Raw genomic sequence first — 23,808 nt, forward strand, 5'->3', positions numbered from 1 at the left:
AACCCGAATATGCCCTAATTTGGGTTTTTAAAATCCTGAATATCATGCCTGGGTTACTCCCTTTCCAACCCGAATATGCGTGCATGCATACGGCATTTGGAATATTCCGAATGCACGGGACACTCTGCATGCTCAACCGCAAGGAATCTTGGTCTTTGTAGTACAGAAAGTGCTTATATGTGCGTTGTTTGACACATTACCCACTGGAAACACACGTTTAAGGATAAATAAAAACATGGCGAAAGCTAGAGTAAGTATGACATCACACTTTTAAGGCAAGGAGGAAACTGTCTGCTTCATTCGTGCGGTGAATGACATGAATATAACGTGTTTTATGGACAGAAGCAAGTAATAAGCCAAGGTGACGCAAATTGCGTCATGCCGTCTGTGCGTCGCTGTTTCAATCGGGTTATTTAAATGTGGGGGGTAACTACCTCCGCTCAAGCAATGTAAACAGGTTTTTCCCAATGACTCAGAAATCGGAATTTTTACCTTAACCTGAATATTGACAGCATGTAAACATAGTCAGTGTTAGTATAATTATTGACTCAGACATACAGTTAATTTCAACACCTACTCAAGTTGTTTCTGAAACTGCCTAATACTTCTTATTAAAAAAACCCCAACTTGAATTAAGGGTTTTCCATCTGAACAAGAGACAGAAAAAATTGTTCATGCTTTCATTTTCAGTAGGCTAGTTAAGTGAAATAGTGTTATTGCAGGTCACACTTTTGAGGCAACACACCACAGATACACCCCTAGGGTTGCACATTCCATACTTTGGAAATCCAATCCAGTTTAACAATTCAAATTCTAAAAATTCAAAGATGACAATTTGAGCAATGAACTCAGCGTTCACTTTCGGATGATTTGTGTCCGTGTGGAGCGTCTGACAGGAGGGAATACTTGTGGAAGCACCTTCCCTCTTTTGGTGTACATCCATAAAACCCCCCTTTTTTTTCATGCTGACTCAACAAAAGTAGCTTTATTTAAGTAGGTGAGAGAGTACACTTAAAGTACATTGGACTTTTTTTTCCTCTATCTCATTTTTGCCTTACAGTATACAAAGCATTGTTAGTTCAAAACAAAGTTAAAAGAGTGAGTTACACGGTACCCAGAACCTACCTAGATCCGGTACCACCGCTCGAGACTCGCTTGGTCCACTTCTAATGAGGCAGACATTTTTGTTGGCGCGTGCCAGTGAGGGTGCGTGCCAAGATGCCACTCTGGATGTGCCGCCCTCCGTCTGGACACTCCACCTGCCCATCACTACTTGTTTGGCCTCCCCCGGGATTGCCGTCCACCCGCCAGCTTGCCCTCAGGCCAAACCACACAACCTGTCTGGCCCCGCAGACACGGATCATCAAAATGTTATTCCAGAGTAAACCTCGACAGAAGTGGAGCCCCGGAGTTTGATGCATGCTCGGACTGTCTCCATGACGACAACAGGAGGGATCATTTGAAGGGAAGACGTTTTAAACAAAGTTTCCCTCCACCAGGAGTCCTGAATGGGACTCTTCAAAACAATCTGCGCTTGATAAAATTATTAATTAATTTACTGATTTGCTCCCAATTGCTAATTTTCCATTACATGTTTATTGGTATCTCATGTGTGGAATTTGGCTCTCCTCAGGTGTCATCTGTCCACCATCTCATTAGCCCTGCCGGCTCCTCATGTGTGATTATCATGGCGATGGAATATAAGGTATATATTTTCTTTACATTTAGTGTCTTTATTTTTACTTTACACTCCATATGTTGCTTAACTTTTTATTGCTGCTGATTGTCTAGATTTCTTGGTTAAGCTACGTTTTGGTTAAGCTAAGTGGTTTAGCTAAGTTTTGTTATGTTTGTAGGTTACCCTTCTTTAAGATAGTTACTTTACCTTTTGTTTTGGTATACCACAGTATATGTTATGTTACATTTTGTTGCATTACATAATGTTAATGATGCACTTTGTAGTGCTCTAGTTGTTTTATGTTTCACAAACTTATTTTATCTTCCATTTTACGTTTTGTACATGACGATGCATTGCGTTATATTTGTGGTACATGATGTTACGTTGAACTTCATTAAAGCGGAAGTCAACCCAAACATATTGTTGTCAAGAATGTGTTCTATGCAAGCCCACTAGCTGAAGCACGGCATTCTGATTAATATTGCATTTGTGGAATATGAGTTAAGCAGCAAAATCCACCTGTTTTTGTCCATTGCAGTGGGCGGCCATTTTGTCACTTCTGTCGACTGAAAATGACATCACAGATGCTCAGGGCTCAGATAGTGACCAAGCATAGAACATATTCTTGAAAAAAAAAATTTAGGTTGACTTCCGCTTTAAGTTATTATGTTACATTTTGTTACATTACAGCAAGTTATATCACATTTCATCACAGTAGCTTCATAGTGATACTGTAGTTCTTGTTATGTATGCTACATAACATGATGTGCGGTTACATTAGAATATATGATACATTCCTTTAAGTAATATTACAGTCATTACATTAACCTATGTTCTGTTACGTTTCATTGCATTGCATTACGTTCAGTTTTTATTCATACATTACGTTACGCTGTGTTACGTTCCATTATGATTACATCATGTTACATTGTGTAATGTTACTTCACATCACGTTACAATACATTGTACAATTTTAAATTGCGTTATGCTGCATTGCGATACATTGTGTTGCGCTACACGGTATTACGTTATGCATGCACTCACAAATTTGGCAGACGACTGTATATACATGACCACATGCACACGCAACAATACATGTGTTCAAGTTTTTCTGCTGTTTGTCATTTGTTTTTTATTTGATGTATCATTACTGTAACTAACAAATTTCCCTCCGACCGAAGCTAATAAATACTCTTTTTTGCCACACCAGCTTGTATCCAACACATACCAACGAGGATGTGCAAGTGCTCGTTTTCCATGAATGTCGTATATTCACACAGCGGAAGTGTAAAAATCCAGTCTAAAAACATAAAGCATCATTGTTAGCGGCCCCTAGATGACACATTATGTGTGATTATGTTAATTACATGTGACATCATGTCATGATTAACAGTGTCTATGCTGCACATTGCAGGTGGGGCAGCTTTGAGAGCAAAGCAAACACACAAATGTGTTTTCAGTTTTTGCTCGCTGCTCAGTGACATGTTGGATCACGGTCATGGTTGAACGTGAGCCATGTGACGTGTTTGGGAAGGGAAATAACGGAGCTTTCGTGATGCTGCTGACAACTTGTTAAAAAAAATATATCAGAAAAGCATTGAGTTGATGTGGGCTCTTTTAAAAACATGTCACCTCAGTGTCAAATGTGTAAAAGTGAGCTAACCTGGAACGCTAAGGGAGAAATGTTCCGAAAAAGTGACTGGATGTTGGCTTTTCGCGGGGGTCATACCCGTACACGTTCCTTGTCACTCGGCTGTCGGTCACAGTTCAAACTGTAAAGGGAACATATTTTGGAAATTTGACTTTTTAATGTTTGTATATAGAGACTAGAGAGAGAGAGAACTTGGTGACTTGGTGGTAAAATGTTATAATGTAATGGAATCTCCATGGGTGCTCACTTTAAGTGTGGATGTGTGTGTGTGTGTGTGTGCGCGTGTGTTATGCTGTCTGTTCAGTTCATTATTTGAAGTGTTTAACTGGTTTTAAACTGGTTTAAGTGGAGAAGAGACAGGAGGGACCAGTGACCCCTTTCCACCAAGCCTCGCTTTGCCTCACTCTCCACTGTGACTGTACTCCTTTCTCCTCCCGGCTTTGTTTGAAAACAGCTTTCAATTTCCTGGGTAGCCATCTTCAAAGGAGGCATTGGTGAGGGGGACGAGTGTGCGTGGGGCTGTGTTGTGTGTGTGTGTGTGGGGGGGGGGGGGGTATCTGAGTGTACTGCCAGAGGCGCAGTGACAGCTGGGAGGCAGGAGACTCTGAGATCACATCAGAGAATTCTACATTCTGACCGCCAACTGACACACTGTGATTGTGTGAGTTGAATCCCCCCCACCATCACTTTGTGTACACGCACACACACACACACTCACACATGCATAAAGACACTTATGACACTTTATCTTACAATATGCTCTGTTACTTCAAGATACATTTCTTAGTTTACGCTGTTATATTACATTAAGCTATGTTGCATTACAATATGTTACACTGTGTTAAACTACGGAAAGTTACCCTTTACATTATATCACCTTTTGTTGGGTACATATATCATACATTTCAGTCTCCTCTTTTAAGTTTCATTAGGTTAGGTGAAGTTATCTTACCCTACCTTATCTTATCCTGACTTGTAGTCTGTTAGATCCTTCCCATCCAGTCAGGTATTTTATACTTGCCATAACACAGCATTCTTTCCCCCTACAGTACATTAGAGGTATTTGATAGGTTCAGTGTATTGAGGGAGACATGAATATCCATGTACATTTTGTTTTGAATATGGTTAAATGGCCCACACATCGATGGGACGTCATCTAATTGATCCCATTTTGGACAATTGATCTAGTGTCCATGCAGGGAAACCGATATCTAGCATTGTTGCTATTCCCTGCTTGAGAAGGAATCGGGCATCAGATGCCATATTTGCCGGTTTTTGCACACGAGCACCGCATAAACACAGCGTTTGTTGGGGAACGAGGCCTGGCCTCCAAAAGCAGAGTGATGACTGCCTCTCGTACTCCCAGCGCACAGCAGCGCACCCTCAAGGACAAATACGTAACAAGGCAAGACCGGGATTGGAGGATGGGGAAAATAAGACAGTTAGCTGGGTAAAGCGCGAGGGGTGGAGGAGAGTCGGGGGTCTTTGCTAATCCCCCCACATCTGGCTTCTATTGGGATGCAGAGGCCGCTAAAATAATGTTTTTCACCCGACAAGACTTTTTGGGCTATAAATTACCCAGCAGCCACTCAGTGAAAGCCATTGGAGGGGGCCAATTTGTGTTTCTGCCGAAGACAACTCTACTAACCCCCCTCTGCCCCCACTCCCTCGAACCCCCCTCTCACCCTGCAGTAAAATGTGCCTTCCTTCCTGTCATCCATCAACCAACGACAACATGCAGGCAAGATGTGGCCTCCTCAATTAATACATTTATACTCAGTTGATAATCCAAACAGCAGCACCACGGGTGCATTATTTGGTCTAAAGTTTGTAGAAACGCAAACGGAAGCCCGTTTAAAATGATAGGCGGACCGGCCTATAAGCGATTACTATTTGTTCCGGCCGGACAAAAAGGTGGATAGATGGACGGCGGAAGGCTGAATGCGGAAGGTGATAAACGGATCGGGAAATGTTAGTAATATTCAGAGCTCTGCCGTTTTCATTTGGATTCTGGGTTTTTGCCTGACTTCCGGAACATATTTTCCTTTTTCTGAGGTCAAAACATCCATCAGTTTCAGAGGGTAATCTGCGTAAATGTCACCGTTACTGGTCGGTACAATCAAAAACTGGTGGTATTTGACAAGGCTCGCTACTCAAACCACAGATTTTTGCAATACATGCTACTTGAATGTCAAAAGGCGATCTTGGGGAAAAGTAGTGGGGTTTCACAAGTCTTGATAATAGGTTCTTACATGAACGTCATAATTAGGTACTTGGCATTCAAGAAGGTTAGATAAGATAGATTGAAACTGGGGGTTTGAGAAGTTTGAGATAAATGTGGAAACTCAAAAAGATTTATTATGTTTAGCCAAGCCGGTTTTGTCCCATCAGTGACCTCTGACAACAATAAACCAGGTCCAGAGTCATCCCTGCAAAAAACACTTCCATCTCTTCTTTTGGTAAGGGTTGACTTTATTTTATTTTTTTAAATGTTATTTTATCTATTTTTTTAAAGGATTTGGCCTCAGGGACTGTAAGGTGGTTCATAACTCCAAAAATTGGAATTTGTGCCTTTGAGCAAGGCATCAAACCCCCAGAAGTGACAAAATAGATTTAGTATAATATACAGTATTGTATGCTTATGTTCTAGTTGTGCGCATGTATGTGAAGAAGTAGTATATAAGTGTAAACTGTGGGATCAAAAGGACAAAGCATACTTGCCATTGAAAGACTATTGGGAAATCTGTGGAAATATTATGAGATTTCAATTTGTCTGTCGCTCTGGGCCACATTTTATGTGAATGTGGACAGGCTGTGCACATCTGGCCAAACCACCATTATTTGTACGATATGACACATTAGTGCAGCCAGGAAGACTGTTTGTTCAAACTAAAACGCTAGACAAGAACTGCAAGAGTTCACTTGTAGGTAAATAAAACACGTCACTAATAGAACGCAGCACGAAGTCCTAATCAGAGGCAGGCAAAAAATGAAGTCAGCGTGTCAGTGCACGTTCTATGTGGAAAGGCCTGGAAGGAAATCATTTTCTTGACAATAAAACGTAGTGTCATCTTTGTCAAGTCAAAGTCAAATTTATTTCTATAGCTCTTAATCACTGGAGTGTCTCAAAGGGATTCACATGCCTATAGTTGATAGCATATAAACGACATCCACTGATCTTAACCCCCTAGAGAGCAAGAAAAAAAACAAACAAAAAAAACTATCTGCTGAAAAATGAGAAACCTTGAGAAGGGACCACAGATGAGGGAATCCCCCTTCCAGGATGATCAGGCTGCAATGGATGCCGAGTGGGCAACATTGAACACACATTATGATACTATACAGTGTTAGTTCAAATACTGTGAAAGTCAATCAAATGAAGTGCTGCAGGAAGACGACTTGGGTGAAGTGGGTCTCTGCCCAGTTGGTCAATGTACAAATCTCCGTAGCAGCGTAGCAGGAAGTGGTCAACCTTCGATGTTGTAGCGGTTAGTTGCTGTGTGATCGAAACAGCAACCTCAAATTTGGTCGTCATCACCTAATTCCCAAGCCTGGGAAAAGAGAACAGAAAAAAGAATACAAGCGGCAGTAAAGAGGCCAAACAAAACAGTTCAACAAAATGCAGGATTGTACAAATAAGTCTTTAGCCTTGTTTTAAACATTTCTACTGAGGTAGCGCCTCTAATATCCGTGGGTGGGGCATTCCAAAGCACCGGTGCCCGAATAGAAAACGCTCTAGAACCTGCGGACTTCCTTTTTGGCTCTTGGGATCATTAGATGATTGTGAATGATTTGACAATCATTGGGAGTTGATATGTATGCTATGTATGCACCACTGTATATTCCCTGAAAACGAGGTTAGTGTTAGGTTGTAGTCACATGTCTATCTGATTGGAGGCAAATGCACCGATGATTGTCTTCTGGCAACATTTGTCCCCTTTATGGACCTTTCATATTTCATCTTCAGCACAGCACCTGTAGGAATGTTGGCCCCCACACCCCCAGCAGCGGTGAGACGGTCTGCCTGGTCGAGCCTGTCACTCGTGATGAGCAGAGGCTCATCAGTGTCGGGGTGCAAGCAGAGTTCAATGTGCATAAGTGCATAAAAGCGCTGCGTGTTGTGGCACCGCAGCAGACTGGAGGTCTCGGCAAGGGCTCAGGGTAAGGGCCGGGCCTCGTGGAGGAGGGAGGCGTGAGGTCACTGCCTCTTCACCACTAACACCAATTAGATGAATACGAGCTGACAGGCCAAAGGATGAAAGGGAGAGGATTGACTAATGCCACAATCCCAGTGGTAACGTCCGACCGAGCCAACTTGATTTTACAGCCATTAGGCACCTGATGGAGGCTCGCGCAGGTGATCCCCACACTCTGGAATTACATCTGCGCCGAAACCAGAGCCTTGCAGGACGCCGCAGAGCAAACTGCTTAACGCCATCTGTCCTGACTTTGGTCTTCTGTTTAGCTTGAGATGTCAACTGCAAGTCCGTCCTTCCATTTGTTGTCATTTTCCATCGCACTTATTCTCATTAACGTCATGGGTGAGCTGGAGTCTTTTCCTGCTGACATTGAGTGAGGTGTGGATCAGTTCAATGAAGAACCCAATGAAAACCATTATGGCAAACTCGCTCCCTGCGGCCATAGCAATTTTCTAGAATTCTTTCCTTTTGCTCTACTATTTGTTCACTAGATTTAAACTTCTCTGACTGTTACAGTGACTTTTTTTCCCCCTAAAAAGCTACTAGCGAGTTTAACTACCTCAAAGTAGAACACATTTCCGCATTGTTTTGGCAATCGCCGAGTTAGTCATGCTAAACATTGCCAAAGATCATATTGTATGGGTTAAGTGAGGTCACCTCACTTGCACCACTCTACATTAGAAGAGAGTGTTAGAGAGCTGGAAATACTGCGTGCATGCAGGAATGTCAGATTTAGCTTTTAATTAGCCCAAAGCTTTCTTGCGTACCGCCAAGTTATGGTTTATGGACTCATGGAGATCCAGACACCCCACTTTGAGAGCTACTGGAATAGAGACTACACGTACATGTTACACAGGGTTGCGTTCATGTGCTATAACGACTCTACTTGCACTTCGTTTTGAAGGGAGACAACAGCAGAAGTGGGGGTGGCGGTCATGGAGGTGGCGGTGGTGGGGGTGGGGTTGTTGTTGGGGTCAGTGCTGACATATTTCATCGCGGTGTAATTCTAGCCAGTCACGGCCCATCATGTGTCATCCTCGTGTCAATGCGGGCCTTTGCCACATACTTTAGCCCCCTCTTTACGTCCGTCTCACCATTACTCCATCCCATAATTACCCTGCGCACACACAATCCCGTTCTTCCCGTTCATCCTTTGCCCATCTGCCAACTCCTCACGTTGTCATCGGCCTGTTGAGAAGAGGGTCGGTCGGGGGCTGATCCGCTGTCGAGACAGATTTTATTGAGCTATACTATACGGTCGTGCATCTGCTTTCACACAAGAAACAAAGCCAAATTTGGTACTGCTACTATAAGATACCTGGACTGTACCATTTTTCAATTTAGACCCTTTAAGGCCAGTTCATTACCTCAGTGTTTCCTTATTTTTCTTGAGCCAAGGCGCATATGGTGCATTGAGATATGACGGGCTAACGATTAGCATGGATAATGGCGATGTGCGGTGGAGCTACGACAGACAGACTGTACGATACAGTCGTTCTTTGCTATCTTGCGGTTCACTTCTTGCGATTTCAATGTGTCACAGATTTCTTTATCGTACTTATATTGCAGATTATTCTCAATTGAACAAACGGTAACAAAATAAGCACAAGCTTATATTCACATGCAACCTGCCATTTTCCACAACGGACGCTGAGTCACTCAACACAGAGTGGCTAATGGATTAAAACAGCCAGCCAACTCCACTCTCATTCGCTGACGCCAACATCACTCAACAGCCGGGCCCCGCCTTTTAAAATCACATGCACTCAGTCACAGATAGGCACAAATACTACAGTACTGTAGAACGTGAGGAGTATTAGAGATTTTTCATTGTTGTGTGTTAAAGGTTTTGAAATTTTGAAAAAAACACAGTCTCCCTAATTCATTTGGAAAACGTCTTATGATCCAATGAAACAAAGATGTTTGCCACACTCAAAGGTAAAGACTTCAAACTTATTTAGGACCGTCTAGCATTTATTAGATTTACACCCACTTTTCGGAATCAGTGGCGTATATCGCACTTAAGCGTGCTGACTTCTTCTTGCGTGACGCCTGAGTAGCCTCTGGAGTTGATCTGAACCAGGGTCAAGAAGATAAGCGATGACCCGAGAATTCCGCTGAGGGAGCTTCTCCCTTCCCGCTGAAGGATGGACACTTTTCATGGAGATGTTGATGTAAACGTTCCATACTTGGGTTGTGGAACTTTGTCAAGGAGGGGGCTGGCTTCACCTCCATGCAAGGGTCGGACATATCAAAGAGCATGGATGCAGCAAAGAGCGGGGGGTGGGGGGGTTGGTTTTTGAAGCCGTGCTTTTCGGGGGGGGGGGGCCCGAGTTGGCTTTTGTTCCCACTCCTCCGGCAGGATCCCCTGAAAAGATCACCGAGTGGGCCTGATTGGTCACGGTAAAGATCGCCCCCGTCTGATTGGACACGGCCGACCAGCAGATGTTGGATCTCCAGCAGGGGTGCTCGGATGCCTATAGCTTGTCGCAAACTCAGGCCCGCGCACGCCGCTGTCATATTAAGGGCGGATCGTATGCGCTTCCTCTGAAAACTAAGCGATAATTTGTGAGATGCATTATGGGTAATATCTGAAACTTGCTCATCCACTCAACCATTCTACTTTTTGTGTGGGGATGAATCGAACCATCTATCCATACATTTTCTATACTGCTTACCCTCACTTGGGTCGCATGCGAGCTCGAGCAGTGTTTCCCAACGTTTATTAAGCCAAGACCACCAAACAAAAGTAGAGGGGAAGCGGCAGTAAACCAGGCCAAAATCCATATGTAGGTGTGTGTGTAATAGCGTAATTGCAAGAGTGTGGAAATAAGACTCAAATCCAGATTAAACATTTCAACACAGGGACTTGTAATTTCCATGGGGACTCGGGGAGGGCACTCGATACTGGAAATCCAAAAGAGAATTATCCAGAACAAGCTGGCTAATTTTTCATTCATCTATGCTTTAGTCCGTCTATGAGTTCCCGTCTATATTGCAGACCCGCCCAGTCGGTCCGAGTCAGCCAAACAGCGTCGAGAACAAACTTTACCGGTATCGCGTCACACGCGGCCAAACAAAGAAAAAAAATGAAAAAATAAAAACAGTCTTGTATACCTTTTGGTCCCACAGATGAAATGACATGTGCCCCATTTTGTTTTTATTTCACCGATCACCATGATGTGCGTATGTGTGTCTGAAGCGCCCGCGGGTGAAAATAATGTTCTCGATGCCGATTGGCTGTCGCAGACGAGGGACGGACTGGGACCACGTGGATCGGCCGGAAATCCCGCCCAGAAGTTATAGACTGATAGATGATGCCCAGCACTGGTTGTAAGCAGAGCTAGGCAGCGACCCTCCGTCCCCGGTATCTGTCCTGCATATTCAATCGACCCACGTGGTCTCGGCCCGTCCTTCGCCGGCGACAGCCAATCGGGTCGCTGCCCAGCTCTGGTTATTGTCTCGCGGCACATCTGATGATCTCTCACACCACAATGGTTGGGAATCACTGAGCTAGAGCCTATCTCAGCTGACTTTGGGTGAGAGCAGCGGGGTACACCCTGGACTGCTTCCCAGCCAATCATAGGCCACATTTAGATGAATTTAGAATGGTCAATGAACCTAAGAAACATTTGTACCTTTGCCACCGTGACGCTTATCCAAATGATCACATGAACAGTGTCATGCAAATCCTGCCTTAGAGTTCTGACCTCGTCCCTGTTGGGTCGCCTTAGGTTGGTCATATTTTTACAAGCAATCAAGAACAAGATACAGTGAAAGCTTGTCAAGGAATTACAGATGCGATTCCATGTCTGCTGATTCTGTTTCCTATCCAAGTTTCCAGATAAGAAGAAGCTAGCGTCGTTTACACAGTCGACTAAGTACGTGTAATTGCTTTACTTTGTCTCACCAGATGCTCTCAAGAGATACGCCTTCGTGACCAAAGAGTCCGAGGAACAGATACGTTATCTGGAGAAATCTGGGAGAAATCATTTCCCACTCCGGCCCGCCTCAGCTTGGCTCGTCCTGCAGAGGAACGAGCCATTTGGACCGCAGTCCTCTTCCTGACATCTGACAATGCAAAAAAAAAAGAAAAAAGATCTGAAGAAGGAAAAAAAAAAACAGAGATAAGAAATGCTTCAAAGTGCTGACACGGCCAACTGGATACGAGCCACAAGAGAACAGCCATGGTCAGCCAAAGGTTAAAGCGGGTCAGGTCAGAACAAAACTACACTGATTTATTTCAAGACTTTTCAGTCACAGTGTACATATGCCTTGACACAAATGATTTTTAATTTTTGTGCATCATCCAAGCCTGTCATCAGGGGTGTAGCCAGTATTTCAAAGGTGGGGGGCGTGATAAATTGTTCAGGAATAAGCCAATTTTTATGAGCAAATTGTCGGTTTCTGCTGCTATCCATAGTAGCCAAAGAACTAAATCACCAAAGTGTCAAGCTGTAGTTGAGGTGAAACACAATGACAGTAAAGCCAGATAATTCAATTTCCAATGGTGACTCTCGTCACAAAAATTCATGAGAAAAAAGGTCTTGCCATTGAGTTTTTGCCTACAAATGGATTGGTTATATTTGAAAAGTCTAAATCCTCTGATTTAAGCCTCTCAAAGGTGATTATTTTAGGACATCCTTAGTCCTCCATCAACTCCAACAGTCTTAGCGTTTTAATTAAAACAAGACATTCATTGATATCAGATTAGATTTAAGAAAACTCATTCCCAAATTTAAGGAGTGTCAAGACCCAATTTGAAGTCTGAAAATCCTCTGAAGCTCACCAAAACCTCAACACATGAGAGACTAGGATCAGTAATTGACTGTCATCATGCAAATATTACTGCAGGTACCAAAAATGAAGTTATTGCTTCAAGTTAGTATGTATTCTTCATGTATTCATGTTTATGTTTAAGTGCCACCTTCTTCAGATAATTACAAGTAATTTTGTATCCGGGCCTGTGTGAAAAAGGCTTTGTTAAGGTTGGACAAACCACAACTGCCCAGGCGTTTTTTATTCTGTTGACATGTATTATTACACGCAACAGTGACTCACAGCTCAGTCGCTTTCTGCTGTTACAATTTTTGAGGCCGACAAAAAGCATCAGGCCAGGATTAAACAAATCCTGACTTCTGTCGACAAGCATTCTTCTACGCCACTGTGACTCTGATGTGGCAATTATGCCGGATCTCTGTGTAAAAAAAAAAAAAAAAAAGTGTGTGCACTTTTTGGGTCCTACAAAAACATCCGGCCAAGATTTTAAAATATCATGACTTTTTGACTAGCCTACATGCATTCTTCCACTCCACTGTGATTTTTGTTTCTGTGTAAGTCCTGCCTTCTTTTATATATCTTCATTTATCTTTTATAGGTGCTGATGTTTTACACTATTTTAGTGAAAAACAGGCTTTGTTGTACCAGAAGTCCTCTTTTCTTAGTATATTTCTGCTAACTAGCGAGGATTGTTCCATTCGGTCGACATCGATTCTTCCACTCTACTTTGACTTGCTTTTAATTGTTTTCCCCCTTTTACCTTTTGAGGCCTACAAAAAACATCAGGCCAGGATTTTAAAAATCATTACATCGGTCGACATGCATTTGTCCACTCTACTATGACTGCTGGTTATGTTTAAGCCCCACCTTCTTGTAAAATGACTCCGAGGCACCATTTTTGCATTACTACTCTATTTTGCATTTCAGTCAATATATGATATGAACTATAATATGAACTATTTCAGGCCTTTCCCCGATGAACAGAAGTCCTCTTTTTCTTGGACGTCATCTTTTGGGAGCGAACAAGGATAGGATAAAAATCCTAATTTTACAGTCGACTCCATATTGCTATTTTACGTGATATGAATATTTGGGCCATCAAAAACAAATTTGGAAACCACCAATCACATACCCATGCATGGGGACCCAACATGGACCAGTTGGACACACAGTCACATCCAAAGTCAGGACTACTAATCTCAGTCCAAAGTGACACTTTTCAGGAAATGAATTTGATCAAACGTAAACTAATAAGCATCAGGTCCCATTTTCATCATTATCCTCATCATCATCATCATCATCATCCTCCTGCCTTTAAACATTCTCGGGTCTGGACGCAGTCAGTGAGAGGCCTGCACTTCTTCCGCATGTCAGAGCTCTCCCGTTGCCCGATGGATGGATAGTGACGGCCGGCCAGTTGTTTCTCATTACGTCCTCTGCACTTCAAAACTACTCCGAGATATGCCCCCTCCTCCCCCTCGTCCTGCTCCATTTTTCTTTTTCATTCCGAGGTACAACATTTTTCCTGAAAGCGAAAAACGTTGCCAGAGGCGACTTTTTCCTTTGGTGATTTTTTTTCTAATATCCTCTTCAGACTTCCTGTATTGTTCCATCCACTGTGATTCTTGTTTTTGATTAAGTTTCACCTTCTTTCAGTCTGACTTCATTATTATCTGCATCCTTCTTTTTGTTCATAGAGCCATTGGGCCATCTACACATCAGTCATAAACTGATTGGTTATGATATCACTCAATGTATATATTTTAAGTTTTTTATCCCTCCCTTATGTCTGTCAAAATATGGAAGTGCATTCATATTTGGGGTTAACTACTCACAAATTCCAGTATTCAGATATGTGTGTTTTTAGCCATACTGTCATTATTTTATAAATATTTCACCAATTCAGTTTTCAAGTGCAATATTATATTCTTTCTTTTACGCCATGAAATGTCACAAGATGATGCCAAAGTTCTAGATAACACCAAAGTAGTTAATTGGTGTTAAGAGAGTACAGATATTGTGTGTTTCTTCAATACAGTTTTTAGGTTTCAAACCATGTGAAAATATGCGGTAGAGACCATTCAAAACATATTTTATGGTTTCATCCCTCCGACACACCTCAAAGATATACCTAAGAGTACCTATTAAAACACACTCAAATTTATTAAAATTTTAATTCATTAGCAGCTGTTTTATTTTTCTCTTGCTTGCACAATTCTTTAAATAATAGGCTGATTATTTCTTTCAATGAAATTTTACCAAAAAACTGACAAAGAAAATTAAATGGTGCATATTTTAACAGCAAAGTCTGATAGCTTAATGCTAATATATAACGTCAAAGGCTATTGACGGGCCAACATAGATTAGCATAGATGTTATGGTAATTATAAACCTTCATACAATGGCTACTTCCACACACACGGAGTAGCAACACTTACGAACAGCTTGCGACAATGCTCTCAAGCATATATTATAACTGGAGATCAGTTGGTGACCTTCTCTGCCTTTTCTTCTTGCTCTTCATTTTGCTGCATCTGTTCTAGTTGAACTCATTGCTGCCCGCCGTGTTGGGGCACAGTGTGGTACTTCATGGAAAGTAAACAACTTTATTTATTTGGATGAGGAGCTAAGTTTAGCCTGGATTGCTAGCAGAAGTAAAGAGTCTTTACCGTATGTTTTGCTTAGCTGATCCAATCATCTGTAAGCTAAATGTTTTAAGGGTTACGTTATAAGATGAGTTGAAAAAGATGTTAATGTGTTGCAGGAAACACAGATGACTCCGGCCCGTCTCGCCCTGCCCCCACGCCATTTTTAAATTTTCATCCCAAGGTACTAAATCGTTCCGAAAGTCAAAAAGATTGCCAAGGGCGACTTTTTTCCTCCGGAGTAGTTTTCTAATATCCTCTTCAGACTCCATGTCTCCCCCTCCTTCATGCCTCCTCGCTTTTAAGTCAAAGCCTGTCATCCACCCTGCAGGGGCTCCACTGGAATGCCGCTCCAATATATAAGATCTGTACCTTTGCATTCCCGCTAATGCCGCATGTGTCCGAGTGGGTCTCCAAGCGTGGGGTGAGGGAGGTGGGGGAGTGGAAGGGGGTTCTGGATATGGAAACAAGGTAGAACTGTGCTTTGTTTGTTGCCCTCCGCGCATACCAGCGCAACATTTGAACAGCAACAAAATAAGGCACAGATGTGCTTTGCTGGCTCCCGCTTGGCTTGTCCGTGGCCCAGCGTGGAGGTCACATGGTTTGGAAAGCGAGACGCTCTCTCTCAGGCCATGTCCACGCACACGCGCACGTACGCACACACGCGCGCATAACACACACACAGACACACAAAGGATATATTTGTCAGCGCGCGTTGGCGTTATTTGCCTGCATTTTAGCTCAGGTTTTTGGACAATTCCCGACAAGAGTCGTGTGTCAAAAACAGGATGTTGTATTATTATTTTTCTTTAACTTTAGCATAGTCACCAGAAGTCCTTTTGTATCTAGATCTTTGTCAAAAAGGCTTTCTTATAGGTGTCTCTTTTCTCAGGACACTTTTTGGGGTCAACAAAAAGGAACTGATTTTCTTATTCAGTCGATATGTAATCGTCACTGTGACTTGTGTTTCTGTTTAAGAATTGCCTTTGTCTATTACAGTTGTAATCCCGACTGATAGGGATTTTTTTGGGCTGATCCCTTTTGACTGCAGGTCTAGGCCCCTCCTCTCTTTTTGGGATAACAAAAATAAAATGACCCTGACGTTGTTGCACCTTTGACAGAAGCAACTTTCTTCAGGGTGCGAAATGGCTAAAGCGGTCTTACAGTGACTGTTTACATCGCTGCCATGAAACTGCCCCATTTTTGGAACCTGACCCTTTGTTTGAGCGCCACCCTTCTGATGGCCAGCACTCCTTTCAAGGCAGGATATATGTACCAGCATGCCAAGTCTCACACACAAAACACGCCCTTCAACAGTGAAGCGTTCATTATTTCAATCAGTCAGACGCGTTAATGTTCATGCGGCTTCTTTAAATCAAGGTAGAGATGGAAGCGCTGGAAAGAGTGATGGAAAGAGAACACACCTTGATACTGTGGTGCTTGGAGGCCCTGCCAGGCTGCTCTTCATCCACCAAGTGACATACGGCCAACTTTCTCCTTGCCTGGAAGGTTTTCATCGGCTCGCAGGCACCCGATTTTGCGATAAAATCCTCGCAAAGGAGCGCCAGCGTGATGGACTTCCATCTGTTTTATGTCTCCTGGACAAAACAGAACTCAGCAGAACATCAATCCCTCGGGATATCTGACTACTATTTTCTTTTGAACATTATTTTGTTGCACCTCTGTGTCAAAGAAACTTTGGATTCACCTGCGTGGTGACTAGAAGTCCTCTTTTCCCCGGATGTTGTTCACTTTTTGGAGTCTGCAAAATGTGTGACCAGGATTTCAAAGAAACAATTGGAATTTCAATACTTCAGTTGGCATCTATTATTCCGCTCTGTGACTTGAGTTTCAGTTTTAGTCAGTTTTCCAGGATGTCTGTGTGAAAGAGGCTTTGGATTCATCTTTATTCAGGTGACCAGAAGTCCTCCTTTCATTAGTTCGTGTCTACTTTTGGGGTCCAACAAAAAGCATCCGGCCAGGATTGGAAAAAAAGCACTTGCGATTTCATTACTTCAGTAGACCTGTATTCTTCAGCTCTTCAGCTCTCTGTCTTGCGTTTCAGTTTAAGTCATTCATCCGGGCTCTCACTGTGAAAAGAAGCTTTGGATTCACCTTTGTGTCTGGTGAAGTCCTTTTTTCCAAAATACGTGGCTGGGATTAAGGGGGAAAAAAACAAACAACAACAACCAGAATTTCAGTACTTAAGGTTTTGATGGTCCAAGTTTTGGGGATTTTTTTTGTTGGTGACCTCTGTTACCTGGACACTTTTTGGGGCCTGCAAAGCACACCCTTGAGAAAACACAACTTAATCCTCAATTATTATATTATAAATATATTTTTTTCTTTTACTCAACAATAGGCAACTTTTTTAATTCCAATGGCATTAAGAGTACACATGGTAAATATGTTTACTTGGTATCAGAATTATGAGGTGGTCCTTGGTCAAACTGCCCCTGTTTTAATGCTATGCATTCAATTATGTTGCTGTGGTTGTTGGGACATGACATCCATGGCAGGTTTTTCCGCCTTGCAGCGTCCATTATTGGCGCAGTGCACAGCATTTATGACCCCTGCCGCACTTAAACGTTAATTAGCACTCCATCCACCCTTTTCCTCATCATCAGTCATTGGCCAAGTGTGACAGACTCATCTTATTAGGCACCGTGCTTCTCTGCACATGTTCTTACCAGCCCCTTTAATGAGCACTTTAGACCATCTCACCTATTCTTGCTGATTTATGACTTTTTTTTTTTTTTTTTTTTTTTTGCAGCCCAGATCAGAGGACCCTGTCAAGCCGCCAGCTTTTCCTGACTCGGGCAGCTGCGGGCAACATGGCGAGAGGTGTGAACACCCCTGATCTTAATGAGCCCACGATGCAGGCGGATTACATGGCGGGTCAGAGGTGAGGGGATGGTGGCCGGAGAGGCTGCTCCTAATATCCGTGAGGCGGATTAACGAAGAGGAGATTAAGTGTGTCAATGTCCATGAGAATTTCATCCGGCCGTCCTGAGAGGACAGAAAAAATCTGTGTTCAAAATTAAAATTCAAAGACAGAAATTAAAATTCAAACTCAGATGGCACAAAATTGGAACTTTAGTCTCATAATATGCCTTCCATTCTAGAGTTATCTGAGATTGAATTTCAGATATTCAATTTCACTATACTGTTTTAAGGGTACCTATCTTTCTAGTGACAGAGTCATATGATTAATGCTCTTTTTGGAAAGTTCTGTTAAAAGGCCATTACAGTAATCCAGTCTACTAGAGAAGAACGCATGGATGACTTTCTTCTGGTCTTTCTGGGAGAGAATACTTTTAATTCTGTTGATGTTTTCCAAATGGTGAAAAGCTGATTTGGTGACAGCTTTGATGTGGCTGTTGAAAGTCAGCTCTGAGTTTATTATCACTCCAAGGCTACGGACTTGGTCGGTGGTTTTAAGAGCCCGAGTCTCAAGATGTTTACTAATACTTGATCCTCTTCTCTTTACTGCCAAACAGAATAATTTCAATTTTGTCTTCCTTTAATTGTAGAAAATTCTCTCTCATCCAGGTGTTTATTTGTTCCAGACACTGACACAGTAAGTCCATCGGGATACAGTCGTCTGGTGACACGGAACACATAATGTTGTGTATCATCTGCATAGCTGTGATAATTCCTGTTTAAGTTCTGTATTATTTGACCCAGGGGGCTCATATACAACTTGAACAAAAGAGGACCAAGAACTGAACCCTGGGGAACACCACAGGTCATGGCCAAACAATCAGATTCGTAACAGATTTGTGCCAATCGTAACAAATTAACTCCGGCCTTCTAAATAGGACCTAAACCAGTAAAGGACTGTTCCAGAAAGACCAACCCAGTCTTCCATCTTATCCGACAGAATGTTGTGATCTATAATATCAAATGCAGTCTACGGTATCAAATGCAGTCAAATACAGTGTAGATTATCGCTCTTTTTTGTGAGACTAGCTATTCAACATTATGAAAAGATTAGACTAACTGCCACATGTCCCCAACAAGCAACATAACCATAGCATATAAACTTAGATGTTTGTTTTTTTCAAATGCTTGTTATTGTTTTTTGTTTCTTCATTTTTGCTTCTTATTTCAGCATGCAACAACAGGAACTTCTCTCCCACTGTATAGAATGACATGTTAGCTCAGCATTAAAAAGAACAGATGTGACGGGTATTTTTAAAGTTCTGTATTTCATTTCAGCTAGTGGTGAGTACATGCCACAAGACCCATCTAGCTAAGTAGGAATAAAATAGGCTACAAATGTTTGTGGAGAAAATTATTACGTTGAGCAGACACCTATTTTTTTTAAGTGTAACGTCAACTGAATTATTGTTATTATTATTATTATTATTATTATTGTGTTCAAGTTCCACTGAGAGTGGGAATTTAGAGCTTTCAACACCACAACAAAGGAGTTGCGTGCTCCCAGCGCTTCCCAGCCTTACCAACATACAGGAAAACATGTCGCGTTAACGTGAGTAAAAACTAAAATAAAATTTATGTTGGACTTATAAGATTCATCTGCCTTGCCGCATTGGAGGTCTATCTTCAGGAAAAGGAAAGACTGACTTGAAGGTGCAAATTCTGACGTTCTTGTTTAACTTTAATGCATCAGTAGTTGAAACACGACATAAACGCCGGGACATACACAAGCCCTCTGTTTCACCGTAGATCTGCGCCGACTTTACAAGCGAAAGTTGAGGGGGGAGAGAGGGAGGGGGATGGATCGTTTCGAAAGAGGCAGGGACGTGTCGCCCCGTCCCCAGTACCATCTGCGCGACTGCGCCCATTTACAGTACATAACAAATAAAGACTTTGTAAAGCCTTCGCAAGTCATATTCCCAGAAGAAGCACAGCTCGAATTATAAATCTGCAGTCAGACTGCTATGAAAGTATGAAATGAAACTCACCACAAAGGAAGAGAAGGAGCCAAGTTTGGCTGTAACTCTTCTTCTCTGACAGGGAGCATTTCTCTCTCTCCTATTTTTTTTAATGGTATAGCAGTTGGCTTTAAAAGTCAAGCTAGAGAATGTGAGGTTATCACCATTATCTTTGCTTTTATGTATCATCCTTCACAAAAAAATGACAAATACGGTGTCTTTAACTTAACTCTTTTTATTAACATATAGTCTCAAAAATTCCAAATTCTTCAACGTTGTAAATTCTTTGGCTGGGTGGGGAGGGGGGGGGGGGGCGGGGTTCGGCAGTGTTTTGGCATGATCCATCTTCAAATAGGCAGACAGACTATTTCTGACTTTTTTTTTGCTGCTGTTATCACATGTTACATCAATCAAGATTAGTGGGCCCATCCCAGAGGAGGTCCTGCAAGCACAAGCCATGACATTATTATTTCTTTTCTTTCCTTCCCACATAATTTTTGTTGCTTCTCTCTCTGCTTTTTGTCAAAGTCTATCCTGGCCTCCAAATTTTCTTGTCAAAGAGTGGCTTGCATCTTGTAGTGTTGCATCTGTATTTTGTTCATGTTCACAACCTTTCTGTCCTTAGGCAATTGCTGCCAAGTGTCACCACCAGTTCTATTACTGTCTTCCTTTACAGCTCTCAAAATGTGAGCAAAGGCTATGGACCAATGTTCGCAATTTTACCCACAAACAGTCGGCTTTCAATACTTTCGCCTACATGAAAACTGGGTGGATTCTAATAAAAGGTTGTGTCTCCTATCCAGATGTACATACCTTGAAGTAAATGCTGAAACTGTTGAACCCAAGTGTTTTCAGTCCGCAGCAAAAATAAAGGTATTGGCCTCACTTTTCCAATATTTTAGGAGAGCCACGTAATTTAGCTAATAACCCTCCAATTATTTTCATTGAATAGACCCATTGATTGTGTTGCAAGTATTTTCCCCTTTAGAAGCTGCTTGTTCTGCGTGGTTACTAGCTGCAGTTTTCTCTCTAGCAGGCATATATATATATATATATATATATATATATATATATACATACATACAGTATATATATACATACATACAGTATATATATACATACATACAGTATATACTGGTGTCGGGCCAAAAGGGTCACTATTCAGGTGACCCCAAAACTGGGAAGTTTGCTCGACCATTAGCATTGCATTGTGAAAGAATGCAAGCCATTTTCAACATTTTAAATTGGTCAATAATTACTAAAAAATAACACATACGTGTGTGGAATGACCAACAGTATCTAGTATTTTTTTTAAAATATGAAGTTTCCCAAAATGTGACGTATGAGGTTTTGGCCCGACGTCATTATATCCACATGCCCCTTTATTGTCGCCCATTTCCTCTCTTCGTGGCAATCTGCTTCTCCTTTGACGATGTGTGTGAATCGGCGACATAATTTTCTCACTCGATGGTGCACTTCAGTGGTCTTTGGCTGCATTGACTTGGACTTTTTCCTATGACATAAATAAACATTGCAACTTTATTCTTTAAAAATTCTGAATACATTGTCACATTCTGAACTTTTTTTCTCAAAAATAGCCTACGTTTTAATTTTAGTGGCATTCAGGGGTACAAATGATAGGTTTGTCCCATTGGCGTAAGTATTATGAGGGGATCCTCTGTAATTGACTCTCATAGTTGGGAGAAAAGGGAAGCAGATATGAATTCTCTTCCCTTTGTCCAGCGTTTGTCATGAGAAACAGAAGCCCCTCGGACGGGTCCATCCGGCTCGTTCCAGCTGTCCCGTGCAGGCCCGAGCGATTTATGGATCCCAGAGAAGAGGCCGGATCAGGCAGATTGTTCATGGAGCTCTGTCGTCGTCTCAGTGGCACAAGAACGGTCTGGGGAACCTGGAAAAAAAGAGAGAGATCATGAAGACATCACTTGTCTCTGTCTTCACCTCACATCTGCCTCCCAATCTCCCCACAAAGCTCATCCTGTTCCGGGGAGGAAATCACACCTCTGGGATTAGACGAGCTCCGGCACATATCTTGTGTCTTGTCACCGACTTCTGCTTTGGCGGATTGTCAGCAATGTGGATGCACAGACAAAACACAGTGCAGCCCCCTTGACCCCCCTCCCCCAACCTCAATCCTGGCAACACTGCAACGATAAAAAGTGTCTATCAATGTTGACATTTTCCAGTGGCTCCATGCTGATTATCTGCTGGCGATTACGATTCTTGCCTCGTGCCACATCTGAAGGAGCGCACAAACAAACTGTTGCGGTTTTTTGCGTTTTTTGTTTTTTTTGGGGACTGTCATAAGTATTGGGACACAGCTCCTGGTCAGTAAATTACTCTGTTAGTGGTTAAACTAGAATTAGTGGTGTCCAATTGCCCACTTCATGGCACAGATGTGTTTACGCCATGTCGAGACCCGAGTGTATACGTCGAAAGGGAGTGAAAGTAGCCGCTTTGATTGGCCGTGACTGAAATCAACCGTGACCACTCCCACCGCAGTGCAGTCCTCCCTCTCACAGCTCCGCCGCCCTGCTCTCAACTACTAATACGCCGACTAATAAAAACTGAACTGAAATGAAATGTTTTGGGAAAGAAATCTATATAAACTAACAAACCTGTTCCAAAAACAAATTAAAACTCACTGAATTTACAGAATAAATGTCAAGATGAAATAAAAATTAACGATCATGACAAATCCCAAGCTATTTTTAACCCTCGTGGGGAAGACGGGGTGCACCATTTTACATTTAACCTTTCTTTATTGTCAAAAAAAAAAAAACACTTGGGAGGAAAAACAATGGAAATATATAATTGTAATACCAGAGTGTATCATACGGTATAAACTTTTAGTTTTGTATATCCCCTGGAGGGGTCTCTCGCACAAATAAGAGCTTGAGAGTCGGAAGAGAAACGTTAGCGTTTGAAGTGTGACGAGGTTTTTAGTAGGAGTGACTATGCCATACGTGATGAGATGGGTTTCGAGTGGCAGAAAAGTTGGGAATGCTGTCCTCTGGAGGTGCGCAAACGGTTTATGGAAATCTTGTTTACAGGATGGCTTGCTGACAGCTTCATGGATGCGTGCGTGTGTGTGTGTGTGTGTGTGTGTGTGTGTGTGGGTGTGTGTGTGTGTGTGTACATGTGTGTGCAGCATAGATGCCAAATTCAGCTGGAACTTAATCGATGTGTGTAGATATTTTTGTGTGTGCCCTTGTTTGTGAGAGTTTGTGAGTCTGCATGAGTGTGTGTGCGTGTGTGAGTGAGTGTGTGCGTCCACCTGAGTTAGTGTGTGTGTAACCTATGACAGTGCTTGTGCGTATGTGCAGGTGAAACTGCTAAGCAGAGATTCCATCCACTCCAGCGACCTCGATTCGAGCAGATGCGTTCTTGAGCACAGTGTACACATCACTTTTATGACGAGAATATTTCTTGCTGCTTTTATTCCTTCTCTGTGACAGTTTGTGTACTTTTCATTTTATTTCTTTTTTCATCATTACTTGTTTGTTTTTTTAACTATGTATATGTATATGTGTATGTAAATACATACTTTTTTTAAAAAAATGAATGAATCGCAAAATTTCCCATAATTAATCATGATTAATCGCATTTTTCAACTGCAATTTTCTACAAAGCTTACTTGAGTAAGTTCTTGGAATTAATGTTGGAAAAAAATTGAAAGCATATTTTGATTCAAAGACTGGTCTGATAGCTTTCTTGGATCCTTGAAGACGATTCTTTTCCTGTAAAATACAACTGTTGAACGATACACCAAAGACGTACAACTAATATTTGAATTTGGCTTTGCAAAGTGCGCCAATTATTTGGGATTTCTCTAATGAGCCGTCAAGCAACTTTTTAAAGTCAAACTACGTAAAAGTCCGTCCTTGCGACAGTGACTCTCCCCTCCTTTTGGCTGCAAAGTGAGCAGAGGTCAGCT

At 42.1% G+C, this 23,808-nt stretch overlaps 1 long non-coding RNA gene across 1 annotated transcript in view; it reads left to right on the forward strand.

Annotated features, from left to right (window-relative positions):
- The window catches only part of LOC147144786 (uncharacterized), a 52,389-nt gene extending 29,050 nt beyond the window's left edge, over window positions 1-23,339 (forward strand). The window contains exons 4-7 of the long non-coding RNA XR_015087348.1: window positions 1,634-1,705; window positions 11,442-11,744; window positions 17,726-17,857; window positions 23,198-23,339. This is a non-coding gene — a long non-coding RNA (uncharacterized LOC147144786). The remainder of the gene's footprint in view (window positions 1-1,633; window positions 1,706-11,441; window positions 11,745-17,725; window positions 17,858-23,197) is intronic.
- Window positions 23,340-23,808: the final 469 nt, after the last annotated feature.

The sequence above is a fragment of the Filicampus tigris genome, chromosome 7 (genome assembly GCF_054856515.1).
Source record: "Filicampus tigris isolate MCC_2025a chromosome 7, RoL_Ftig_1.0, whole genome shotgun sequence".
In the NCBI taxonomy this organism is placed as follows: Eukaryota; Metazoa; Chordata; class Actinopteri; order Syngnathiformes; family Syngnathidae; genus Filicampus; species Filicampus tigris.